Genomic DNA, 12,257 nt, shown 5'->3' on the forward strand with positions numbered 1-12,257 from the left:
ATTAAATGTCATGTGATTGCTTCTATTGATTTTTGACTCAAGAAGATTTTATCTTATTCTACTGTATAAATTGAACATTACTAGAGCTGATTGTTTTTAAAGCATTAGTTTAACAGGTTCTCATTTTCAGTTTTTTCAGGTGAGTATTCAAAGTTTGAAATTATAGTAAAACGTTCTATTTTCATATCTCATTATTTTAGTACATGAAATAAAATGAATCCTCCTCTTTGGGGGACATACATAAATACCTGATTGATAACTAGTAATTGCTTAAAAACCTAGAGCCCAGGAATAGGATGTGCAGGACTGATCTGGTAGTTCATAGGCTATAATTAATACAAGGCTTTGCCCACTTGCCCACAAATTTAGGGATTCCTTGTTTTTAATAGCTGAGTAGCATTCCATAGTGTGAACTAGAAATGATCATAATGAGTGACTTAACTCAGAAGCAGAAGGAGTCAAATGGTATATACAAATTTATATCTGGACACTAGCCAAAGGGCATGTCCCATGAAAGGCTTCACTTACCAGAAAAGTGGGACACAGGGGAGGACATTCTATTGGGACTCTAAGTGAGAGAGACATGAGAGAATGGGGAAATAGAAGGATGCAGAGGGTCCTAGAAACCTACAAGAAGAACATTATGATGGGCGGATCTGGGCCCAGGGGGTCCTGCTCAAACTATGGCACCAGCCAAGGACAATAGGTGCAGTAACTTTGAACACCTTCTCAGATATAACCAATGGACAGGACATTCTCCACCTTTGAGCTAAGAGTGGGACTGACTTTCACATGAACTCTAGGGGCCCATATGTGACCAAGTCCCCTGGGTATGGAGGCCTGGTGGGACTCAAATGAAGGATAGCAGGTTACTAAGAAGAGACTTGATACCTATGAGCATATACAGGGGGAGGTGGTCCACCTCAGTCACAGTCATAGAGGAGGGGAGGGGGAAAAGGGGGAGGGATGGAGAAATGAGAGGATATAAGGGATGCGATAACAAGTGAGATGTAATATGAGTAAATTATATATATATATATATATATATATATATATATATATATATATATAAAGCTTTGTGTAAAAGTATCTTTTTTGTTTTTTTTTTAATATTTTTTGAATCAGGGTCTTTCTGTGTTAGCCTTAGCTGTCCTGGACTATCTTTGTAGATCAGTCTGGCCTCGAACTCACAGCGATCCACCTGCCTCTGTGTCCTGAGTACTGGGATTAAAGGTGTGCACCACAACACCCGGAATTTGCCTGATGTAATTGTTTTCTTGGAAGCTTACTGCCTCTGTCTGTTAACTTAGGCCTAGTCCGGGAAGCTCCTAGCCTCAGTACAAACTAATAGACATATTTTTTTTTCAGTCTATGGGACTAACATCTGGATGAGCTCACCCTTTCTTGTTCCTTCTGAACTCTTGCTGCCTGGTTCAACTCAGTTGTTCTGGTTCAAAATCCACTCCAAGCTGGTTGATTCAATTTGGCTTCTCTCAGCATCGGACTAAACTGCTCTGCTTGGACTCAAACTAACTCCAGCAATCTGTTCTAATCTTCTGGTTCCTTCACATTCTTTTGTTCATTCCATCCTCACCTATGTCTAAATTGTACTCTCTACAACCTGTCTCTGTAAAACTTTCCTGGTAAAATTTCCTCTGAATTCCACTAACTAAAATCCCACAAACTCGATTCCACTGCACTACCTGTCCACTCACTGACTGAACCATGCTGAGCTCAGTTAGCAACAAGCTTTGCTGGATGCATGGAGTAATTAAACCTCTACAGCAAAGGTAATATGAACATAATTACGAATTAAATTTCTTCCTAGAGAAGTAGAAGCAATGGATGTTCAGATGGAATCTCCAGTTGCCCTCCCCTCCCCCACATGGTCCAGTTCCCCTTGAAGGAAAGCATCCATATCCCTGGCCTTACTAAGGACAGCCCCAACCCCTTCACCTGCAGCCACCATCTCTTCAAGCCCAGCAGGAGGCAGACACATCATGTTCCTTCAACTGCAATTCTTAAAAACCCTACCTACCATAGTTGAGTTGTGACTTCTTCTGGCCCTGACCTGTGAGGGTGCTGAATTCACACAGGAGCCTCAGTTATCCAATAAACCTGCCCTTTTTATGCTTTTAATCTGGCTTTGATTAGCATATAACATTGGCAGAGACAACCCATAGATGGATAATTCACAGTAGAAGTGAAAATATAATTTTAAATGATTTCAGGAAAAGATCTTGAGTCTGATCATAGAAACCATGTTTGGATAATCAATATCCCAGAAGAAAGCTTATGGCTGTATGAAAACAGGGGGTTTTAGAGTCTCTTATTCTAATAACATCCTAAATGCCATCTGTAGGAGTCAACATTAGCTGAAGTAGTTTGGACAGGTGCGTTCCATTATTGGTTTTGTTATCTTTCTGATGTGGTTGAAAAGCTGGGCTTTTCAGAAGTGGGATAGAAGGTTTTTAATACCATGGACCCATTTCTGAGGTAATGTAGACAGAGATAAGACAGAAAGATATTGGTCTGCCCTCAGAAGTAGAGATTGTTTTATTCCTAATCCCTAATAAGGGAAAGATATTCTACAGTGAGAAAATGAGTATTGTGGAACTCTGCTAGATAAGGTTGAAGTCTGACTTCTCCAGGTAGCTGTTTCATGCTTGGTCTGTGAAGACAGACTCTCTTTTCTTAACAAGTCTCATTCCGTTTTGTCTGGTATCCCCAGAATTTAGAACGATGGTTGCATAGCCCTCGGGGAAGATTAGAAACCAAACCCTTTTCTAATAAGGAACTTCACCAGCAAGCACAGGAGATTCCTGAGCATATCAAACCCATGCTGAGAAGATCCTAACCTCCAGAAACTGAGATTTAATTATACCTAGAAGTCACTCCACAGACAGTAGATAATTAAGTATTATTTTCTCCTTCTTGTGATAGGGTCCAGGCTACTGATTATAAATGAGAGAGCATACCACTTTATGTAGATTAAGTATTCTGGCACCCTTACCCACAACAAACCAAACACTTTGACTCTTGAAACACCTTGCCAACAGCCCAAGGTTTATAAACAAAGACTGGCTTGCTTGCTGGAGGTGGAAGGCACTTGCTGTTTTGGTCACCATTCCTGCACCTTGACCATCTGAGACCTCATTTATTCTGGAGAGAACACAAGAAATGAAGCCAACTGGAGGGGCATCTGTATCCAGCACCTGAGACCCTACTCTGGACCTCTTCAGAACAGCAGCCAGGCATTAAAAACTGGCACCCGGACAGGGACCTTGGATAGATAACTTGACATGGATAAGCTCATCCTGAGAGCTTAAAAAGATAGATGAAAAAGCAGAGAATCGTGAGTCTTGATATAGAGAAAGAAATGTCAATGCCAGTCTTACTGGTCCCACAAAAGAAAGAATCGTCAGTCGCTAGTCTAACGGGCTCCAGAAAAGAGAAAGAATCGTCAGTCTTAGTTCTTCAGATATCCATAAAACACCAGTCACCAGTCTAAGTGGCTCCAGAAATGACAAAAAAGAAACAGAAAGAATCATCAGTCTTAGTCATGCAGATATAGAGAACTAAGTGTCAGTTGCCAGTGTAACTGGACCCGAAGAAGAGAGAAAGTAATGGAGAAAAACAAAGCTAGTCTCAGTTGCCGGTCTTCTAGTTGAATTCTTCTGCTGCCATCAGCACAGGTCTATAATGTACATGCCATCAGCACCTAGCTGCATTTGTGGTACCAGCAGTTCCAAATTTGTGTCAGGTGCCACTAGCCCTGATTTTGTTGTGTATACCCCTTACATATCCCTCAAGATGGGACAAGGTAAATCTAGAGATAGATGAATTTTCACCCATATTATCAAACGTACTCTTAAGAAAAAAAGATTAAATAGAAACAGACATTTCAATCCAATAAAGGGGACTGGAGGTAAGGCCTGCCAATGACATTGTTTACTAGATGGAATGTGCTTCCACAGGCATTACCAGATGAAGGAGAACCCTCACATAAATCAGAATCTCTAGCCTCTTTTCCTCATGAAGGAATTCCATTTATTGAAATCCCACACAAGATCTAGGAACACTGTTGATCATTTGGTAGAAGAGCTCCAGGAAAGCAGTTCAGAAAAAGATATTGATGAATCAGGACAGGAAAATTTGGCCTCAGAGGAAGAACTTGATTTAGAAAGGGAAACAAAAATATACCATGAACCAAAGTGGCCTTCTGTGCAGCACTTGCTCATGAGCCAAACCCCCAGGATCCCCTAAAAAATGTAAAATGTGAGCTTTGCTGTTGCTGTTAAGCAGTCCCAACAACAGGCTGAACCTCTAAGATGCTTTCTGTGGTTTTGGGAGATGATGAACGGAATGAGTTGCCTTCCTGGGATCCTCTGCCATTTAATCTACTTAAGGAGATAAAACAGGCTACATCTGCCTATGGACCCACATCTCCATACACTCTCATTCATGTGGAAAGTTAGCCTCTCGATGGATGACAACTTTTGATTGGTTCCAGGTGGCTAAAGCCTGCTTAGTAGGAGGCAGTATTTTACTTTGGAAAGTTGAATATGAGGACTCAGTTCATGACAAATTATCTAAGATGACTAAAATTGCCTAGAGAAGCTTTACTGATAGTTATAGTGGCTGCTATAGAAACATGTAAATGCATATCTGTGGGAGATACAAATACCAGACATCTCTCTAGTATACTACATAAGACAGAGGAACCTTGTGAGGAATTCATTGCTGGACTAAGAGAAACAGTGGAGAGAATGGTTCCTACCCCTGAGACAAAAATATCCTTTAAAACAATTGGTCTTTGGAAATGCTAGGCCTGCATGTCAGTCATTGGGGAGGCCAATAAAAACTCTGAAATATTTCTGACTTTATTAAAGCCTGTGCCCAGATGTCCAGCAAAGGACTCCAGGAATTGAGGTGCTGGTGGTCCCTCTGGCCACGTGGCATTGGGGAATGATGTCCTGTAGATGATGGGTACAGGAGCTGGGTGGAGCTCACGGTTCCTGTGTTTGCACAGTGGCTTGATGCAACCAGGAGGCTGGTTCATAGAGATCTTGCCTGTCTTTGCCAGGTAGCCACCTAGGTCATTCAGTGCAGGGATGGATGTGTGCCTAAGGTTATTTTGTAGTTTAAATTCTGATTTTCTGTATAAATGTTGTATAAAACCTACTCCTCATTTTTCCCTCTATTATGTCAATAAAGCAGAGCAGGGGAGAGAATAGAGCTGGACTTCCTGCCAGCCAGGATAGGAAGAGTTAGAAAAGGAGCCATGGGGAGAGGGCAAGGGAAGATGAGGAAAGAGCTGGAGCCTAGGAAAGCTACAAACCTGCCAGCATCTCTGGGATGTTTGCTGGGAGTAAGACAAAATTGCTTACAGGGTTAAGTACAGACTTAAACTTCTCAGATTGTGTTGTGAAGCCTTGTATTATATATATTAAAAAGGCGTCTCCTGGAAGCGGGAGCAAGACACAGACTGAAAAGCTTCAAGCCTCTTAACTGGGAAAGTCTAGAATGGAAGCTGGGTCTAAGAAAGTGAAATCCTTAGGAAGGTAATATACTTTGTTGATCCCTCCACATAGGAGCAGAACTGAAACTGCCTGAGATATGAAAATATCTCCAGCCAGGATATTACTTATGCATGGCAATAAATCTTTGACTACAAATTCCACAGCACTTATCATGCCTGTCTTTTAAATGGCACAGATAAAAATTTATTTTACAGAGAATCATCTTTATCCAAACTGTGCTCAGTGCACGTATGTATATGTAAGTGTGTATGTACACATGTGTATATATATATATATATATATATATATATATATTTGTGTGTGTGTGTGTGTATGTGTACATATATGTATATGTATGTATACTAACATTGAAAGTTAATATATTTTGCACAGCAAGAGGACCAGACACCAAAAAAGACAAGATAAGTAGCCCAGATGATCTTCCCTCTAGATGGTCTCAATGACAATGTCTACCTAGATGATCCAACATCACAGACTTTTCCAGTCATGAATTCAGTTGAGCTGGGAACTTTCTCAGCATTTAGAGACTGGATAAAAAATGTTTCAACTAGTTTTTTTTAGACTGGACAATTCCACACATTTCTTCCTCTTCCACAAAAGAAAACTATGTCCCATTCCTTTGCCAGTGTGGTGGTGGATGTTTTTTTGTCATACTCAGGGTTAGGGTGACAGATTTTTGTTTTTACTTAAAGGAGTTGGTTATAAGGATGATACGTAAAAGGTTAATTTATTGAATCTGCTTATAAACCAAAGAACATTTTAAACCTAAAATCTTATATTTATTTAGATCTTGTATTATATTTTGTTACAACATGCTAAAGTATTGTACCTAAGTAATTATTAAAACTGCAAGGTTAAATTCTAGTCATTTGAAAGCTGCTATTATGAACTGTTTAAGATAAGTATAAATTCTATGTTATTCTGAAAATCAAACTCATGTTCATGTTAGATACTAGTTTATTTAATTATTAAAAACATGTTTCCTAGATTGACTGATAAAAATAGCTGGAAACAAACAATTCAGATAAAATAGATACATAGATGGTCTTCAAAAAACCTCAGAGATCTCCAGAATATGCCGTTTAAAAATGGTAGTAACTTAAGGCTTTTTTGACCTAAGACAAGACTACTTCTGGCAACATCCCATTCTACTTCAGAGCATCAAAGGCTTCTTCATATTTGGCAAGATAGCCACTGGGTTAGAAAAGGCACCTGTGTCAATTACATATAGAATACAGTCCAAACACGAGAAACTGGATGCAGGAGGGTTGACTGTCAAGATTTGCAGGACAAGGTAGCCAAGACTTAATAATTCCTGCTTCACAGAAAGACTGTCAAGTATTATGGCCCAGAAGACTGAATATGAGGCTCTAACATTACAGAAAATTTTGAATGACTGTCCAGGCAGCTCAATATCTCTATCATTACTATGCTTTTAGAAGCTGCTTGCCTTTACCTCCTACATAATTAGATAATATTTATTCCTTGTTGAATCTCATATGGAGTTGAAGACTAGATAGTTACAGTCTCATACTTAAACTTAACTTGTTTAGATGAGAAAAAATTGATTGATAATAAAATATGTTTATTTATACAAAATTAAGTCTTACCTAATAATTTTCATGATTGTATATAGTTTGTTAATGTAATAAAAGTAGCCTTTTATTATATTAAAATGGAGAAACGTAGGCATAAAGTTTTGTATAGTTCAAATTCTGATTTGTCGGTCTAAATGTGTAAACTCTGCTTCGCAATTGTCCCCTGATATGTCAATAAAGCATCTTACAGCCAATCAGTGAGCAGGCCAGAGAATTGGGCTGGACTTCCTGCTAGACAGGAAGAGAGATTAGGGAAGGAGTGAAAAGAGAGGGCAAAGGAAGTTGAGGAGGAAGGAATTGGAGCCAAGGAAAGGTACAAAATTGCAATTATCTCTGGGATGTTGGCTGGGAGTAAGACAAAATACCTTAGAGGGTTAACTACAGACGTAAGCTGCTCAGATTGTGCTATGAAGGTTTGTATTATAAAAAAGAGTTAATTATTTGTGTGATATCTTGGTTAAGAAATAAGCTAAGAATAACAAACACAGTTGCATAAATAAATTCAACAGATGAGACCCTGTATCTAGAATTTATTCCCATTGATTTTTAACCACAGGATGTTTTAACACCAAGAGATGCCCTAAACAGTCACTTCAAATCCAGAAATAAGCTTTGTTACCTCCATTGAAGAGATACAATTCAGCTTCCTCTTGGTAAGATTGGTCAATAACCCTCCTGAAACTTGTAATTTTTTTCTTACTGTATCAGCTTAACACTATCAGAAACCGACTGTTGCCTTTGAGGAAGTATGAACTTCAAGTTTATTAGAATATTTGTTGTGTCTCCTAGCAGGAACAATTCTTGCTCTTGAAAAAGGTCATGCATAGCCCCTGTCTCAGCCACCATGACTATTTTGTTTATGGCTCCTTTGGGTAATTACAGTATAGGCTGGAGAAAGAGGTTACCTGTCCACAGATTGTGTCATCTTATTGACTTAACAACTGAACTCCTCCTCCTCAAATGAAATCACCCTTTGATGTGCATTTTCACTGCAAAAAAGGAACATCAATCTCTTGGCCCATTTGGAGAGATCTATCCACATACATCTTTTCCAGATATCTTTCTCACAAAATATCCAATCATTCCCTTTTAAAGTACCTGCTAGTTGAGTTAGGGAACCACTGTACCTATTGTGAGTTGAATTTTGGCCAAAACTCTATTACCCACCTGGCCTTTAAGAGGCTTTACTTTATCTGAAGTGTAGCAACATTTCTTGGGATCTCCTGGAATCCATATTTATTCAGAACTGGTGTCCAATGAACACAGAAATCTCTGGTTGGTTTCTATTCCCCTTGTATAATTACTCTTGTAATTATACAGCAGGTCTATCTCGATAATGTTCCTAGAAGTTAAAAAGTAAAACTTTTTTAGAAGTTTTATCGAGATCTGTCCACAAGGAAATCTGGCAGTCTTTTCTTAAGAGGTCCTGGATGTAAAATCACCTCAAGTCAGGAAGTTGACTCAGGTGCTTAGATTCCTTTTTATCACAATTTCATACAGCATTTTTTTTATTTGTTTGAGATGTTTTCCACTTATACAAACCCAACAATGACTCAATAGGCTCCTTATCTATTATGCTGGAGTAGACAGCATCAATGGTCTCAACAATCATAAAATTCACTTGGAATGTGCTGATTGTGATGGATTAGACCATTATAGACATTCTTTGTCTCTGTTTCCCATTAGGATAACTATGATCACCTTGCCTTTGGTGACTGAGTCCTGCTACCTGGCCTGCACCACCTCAGGGCCCAATTAAATCCACTATATTTATTTCATTCTATTGAGCAGCAGCATCCCCAACACCAAGATGTGGCACACACAAAAAAAATTAATAAAAAAACCTCTTCAATTATGCTGGTGCCCTCTTTCAATTTTCTGTCTTTCCTACTACACCTGCTCTGAAAACCACAGATCTTGTAAGGAGTATAACATAATCCTCAAGGAAAATCACAAGTCCAAACTTTTCCTGATATGGAACTTGCCCAATAAGCACAGTGAATTTCTGGAAACACCCAACTCTATGCTGAGGAGATCAAAGCCTTCAGAAAATGATTTCTAATGTTACCTAGAAGATATTCCCTTCACCCATAGGATAATTGAGGACTGTTGTCTCCTTCTTGTTATAGGGCCGCATGTTACTACATGTAAATGATATACTGTACCGCTCTATGTAGATTAAGTATCCTGGTACCCTTAGCCATAACAAATCAGACACATTGACCAACAGAATCCCTCCATTTTGTGCAAGGCTTATAATTAAAAGCTGGCTGGCATGCTCCAGATGCTCACTCTCTTGCTCACCATTCCTCCACCATGACTGTCTGAGACTCCATTTATTACAGCAGCATCAGTGACAGGGTGGACCATCAATGGTGAAAGTGCCTTTGTAACCTTGGGGCCTGCTTCTACTGCTGCTAGCTCGGTACTGACACCCGGTGTGACCAAGAATCTGGCCTAACACCTAGGCAGGCCTCACCCTAAAATGCTCTATCTCCTCTGATCACAAACAGGACCCTTGGACCCTTGATCCCAAGGTCTGTTTTTGTCATGAAGCAACCAGTGCCTGGACCAGGCTGCAGGATGTGGGATCCATGTTGCTCCCCAGGACATCTCTAGGAACTGTAAACAGGAGAGAAGGGAGATCGATCCACAATAGAGAGAACTGAGAAGACAGTGAACAACTGGTTAAGGAAAATCAGCTGTTAGTTGACAACTAGCTAGAGGAACTAGTTGTTGAGAGGTTGAGGAACAGAGGAAAAAGAAAGGAGGTCTCTGGAATTTGTCAAGCACAGCCTCTATGACTTATCATGTCTGTGACAGATCCTGACCACCCACTAGCCAGATGCTAAATGACAGCTGATGCCACCAATGTGGGGTCAACAGAACCTCATGTTAGGGTGAAAAGAGGTGAGTGTCTCCCAGCCTAGAAAAGTCTCCAGACTCCAAGGGAGGTGGTTCTATCTATTATCCTACTTTGTTTTTAGTCAACACCTTTGTGAGGCACTAGGTAGGTTTGTGGAGCATCTGAAGTCTCTTGGTAAGGGTACTCCTCAATTTTGCTCATAGGTTCCCTTACTCTCTTTATGGACCCTGACAGACAACCTGGGTGTAAGCAATGACTTTTTAACATCTCAGAAAAAAAACAGAAACAACTGGTAATGTAAAGGCCTCTTAAAAGTCATTAGGACAGCTGCCAGATTCTTAAATCTGTGGGCAGGCTTGCATTGGTGGGGTATTCCAACCACTCCTGGCAAATTTGTCTCAAAAATATTGACTGTTACCACAATATTACCTATCTTTATCTATCATCATGAGGAACAATTCATCATATAGGAAAGGCCCTCATGTTAAGTGGATATGTAACTGCTTAAAAGTACATGGCATAAACAGACAAAAACCAAATCTCCTCATTTTGGGAGGAGGTACTTCAGGCAGCACCTCACAAGGCCATGGTTATGTTTATGACTCTGACTTGTTGACCCAGTCTTATCTCTTACTCAAAATCAAAACAATCGGGGATGAAAAACCTCCCCCAAATTTCAGCTCATCTTTACCCTAATCTGTCACTGCCTAGAACCAACTGCAGGTCCTGCCAAAAATGCTGCTTCTTCCCAACCAGTAGAGTCTGAGAATCAGGGCTTTAAACCCCTTCCTGACTGAGATCTTGCAGCCCTAGCTGAATCCTTATGTGAATTTAAAACCAAGTATCTCTGAGATTTTAAAATTATATACCCACCCATAACAGCCTATAAGTTCTGGGGTGTATCTGCAAACTCTTGGCCCTACCCTCCCTAGTTCCTTAATTCAACAGCCCAGATACCTGCAGGACTCCATAATAAAAGTGGGCAACTTTTCCCCTCCCAGTCCTCTACCTCCTGCCAAAGCAGAGGAAATGGTCCCTGCTTCTGCTTCTCATAGGCAACAAAACCACACCCTTCAAAATCCCACTAAAAAGTACAAAAAGAGAAGCTAAATAACTCCACAGTTTTCACCCACAACCTATCCTCTACTATGCATCATCTTTGCAATCTTTGTGATTCTGTTGTAAAAACAAAACAAACAAACTAACTAAAAAACAAACTCAAATCAAAACCCTGGGGAGCTCGTGACTCCAATTTGTAGCCAGAAATTCAGGAATCCCAAGGATTCCCAGGTAATATCATCCCTATGAGAAATCAGGACCCAGATGACATCCCATGGGGACTTGATAAACTTTTTAACCAGGATCCCTTTTCCACAGAACAGCACAGGACATGACCAACAGGTTTTTGTGAACAGAGGTCTCTGTGCAATTCAGGTAGAGAATAGAGCAATCTATTCTCACAGACACCACCTGACCAGTGGTTGTGAATTGCTCATAACACCACTGTGTGTGCAAGATCACAGCAGCCATCTTTTTATGCCTCTTGGCACACCTCAGTGCACATCTGCAGTAGCACAGCTCAATCTACCACAGTGCCAGTCTGAAGGATCAGGCATTCAGCTGTTTCTGAAGCAGACATTTTTGTCCACCTGAACAAAACCAGGCTCCTTCCTCTGTTTCCATCTGTTTCAGGGCTCCCTGCCAGACCCTCCCCCCCATTACCAGATGCTCACAAAACAGCCACTGATCTGCCCAAGTTAGACCAGGCCATTCTTTCTGTCTCTCCTGGGCTCCATTCAACCCTTAACACTTTTCTGCCATTTCCCACCAGTCCCACCAGGGACAAGGAACAAAGGCCCAGCCCTGCTTGCACCGTCCCTAGCCTCACTCACAGTCCTTTCTGTTGTGTGCATGAGTATCAAGCCTGTTATGTGCCATGGGCAAGAAGGCAACATGCCACATTGCCAGCTCTTTCCCAGGTTACAGCACTGATGTCAGTGGCAACAGCAACGGACTCAAACCAGGCCCTTTTCATAGATTGCACTGGAGGAAGGAGGATGTCAGAATCCCCTGGGAATCCTGACTACCTCTCCATTTCCAAGTTTGAATTTGGGTGAAAACACCAGTCTGCAGGTTTCCCAAAAGTTTGTTAAAATACTTATTTTTCCTCACAATTCATCCCTTTGATCTCAAATTGCTTACAAGGCTTGAGAGGCCCAATTAAATACATTGAGCATGGGTTCTCCACAC

The sequence above is a fragment of the Acomys minous genome (genome assembly GCF_964271855.1).
Source record: "Acomys minous genome assembly, contig: scaffold_85, whole genome shotgun sequence".
Classification (NCBI taxonomy): Eukaryota; Metazoa; Chordata; class Mammalia; order Rodentia; family Muridae; genus Acomys; species Acomys minous.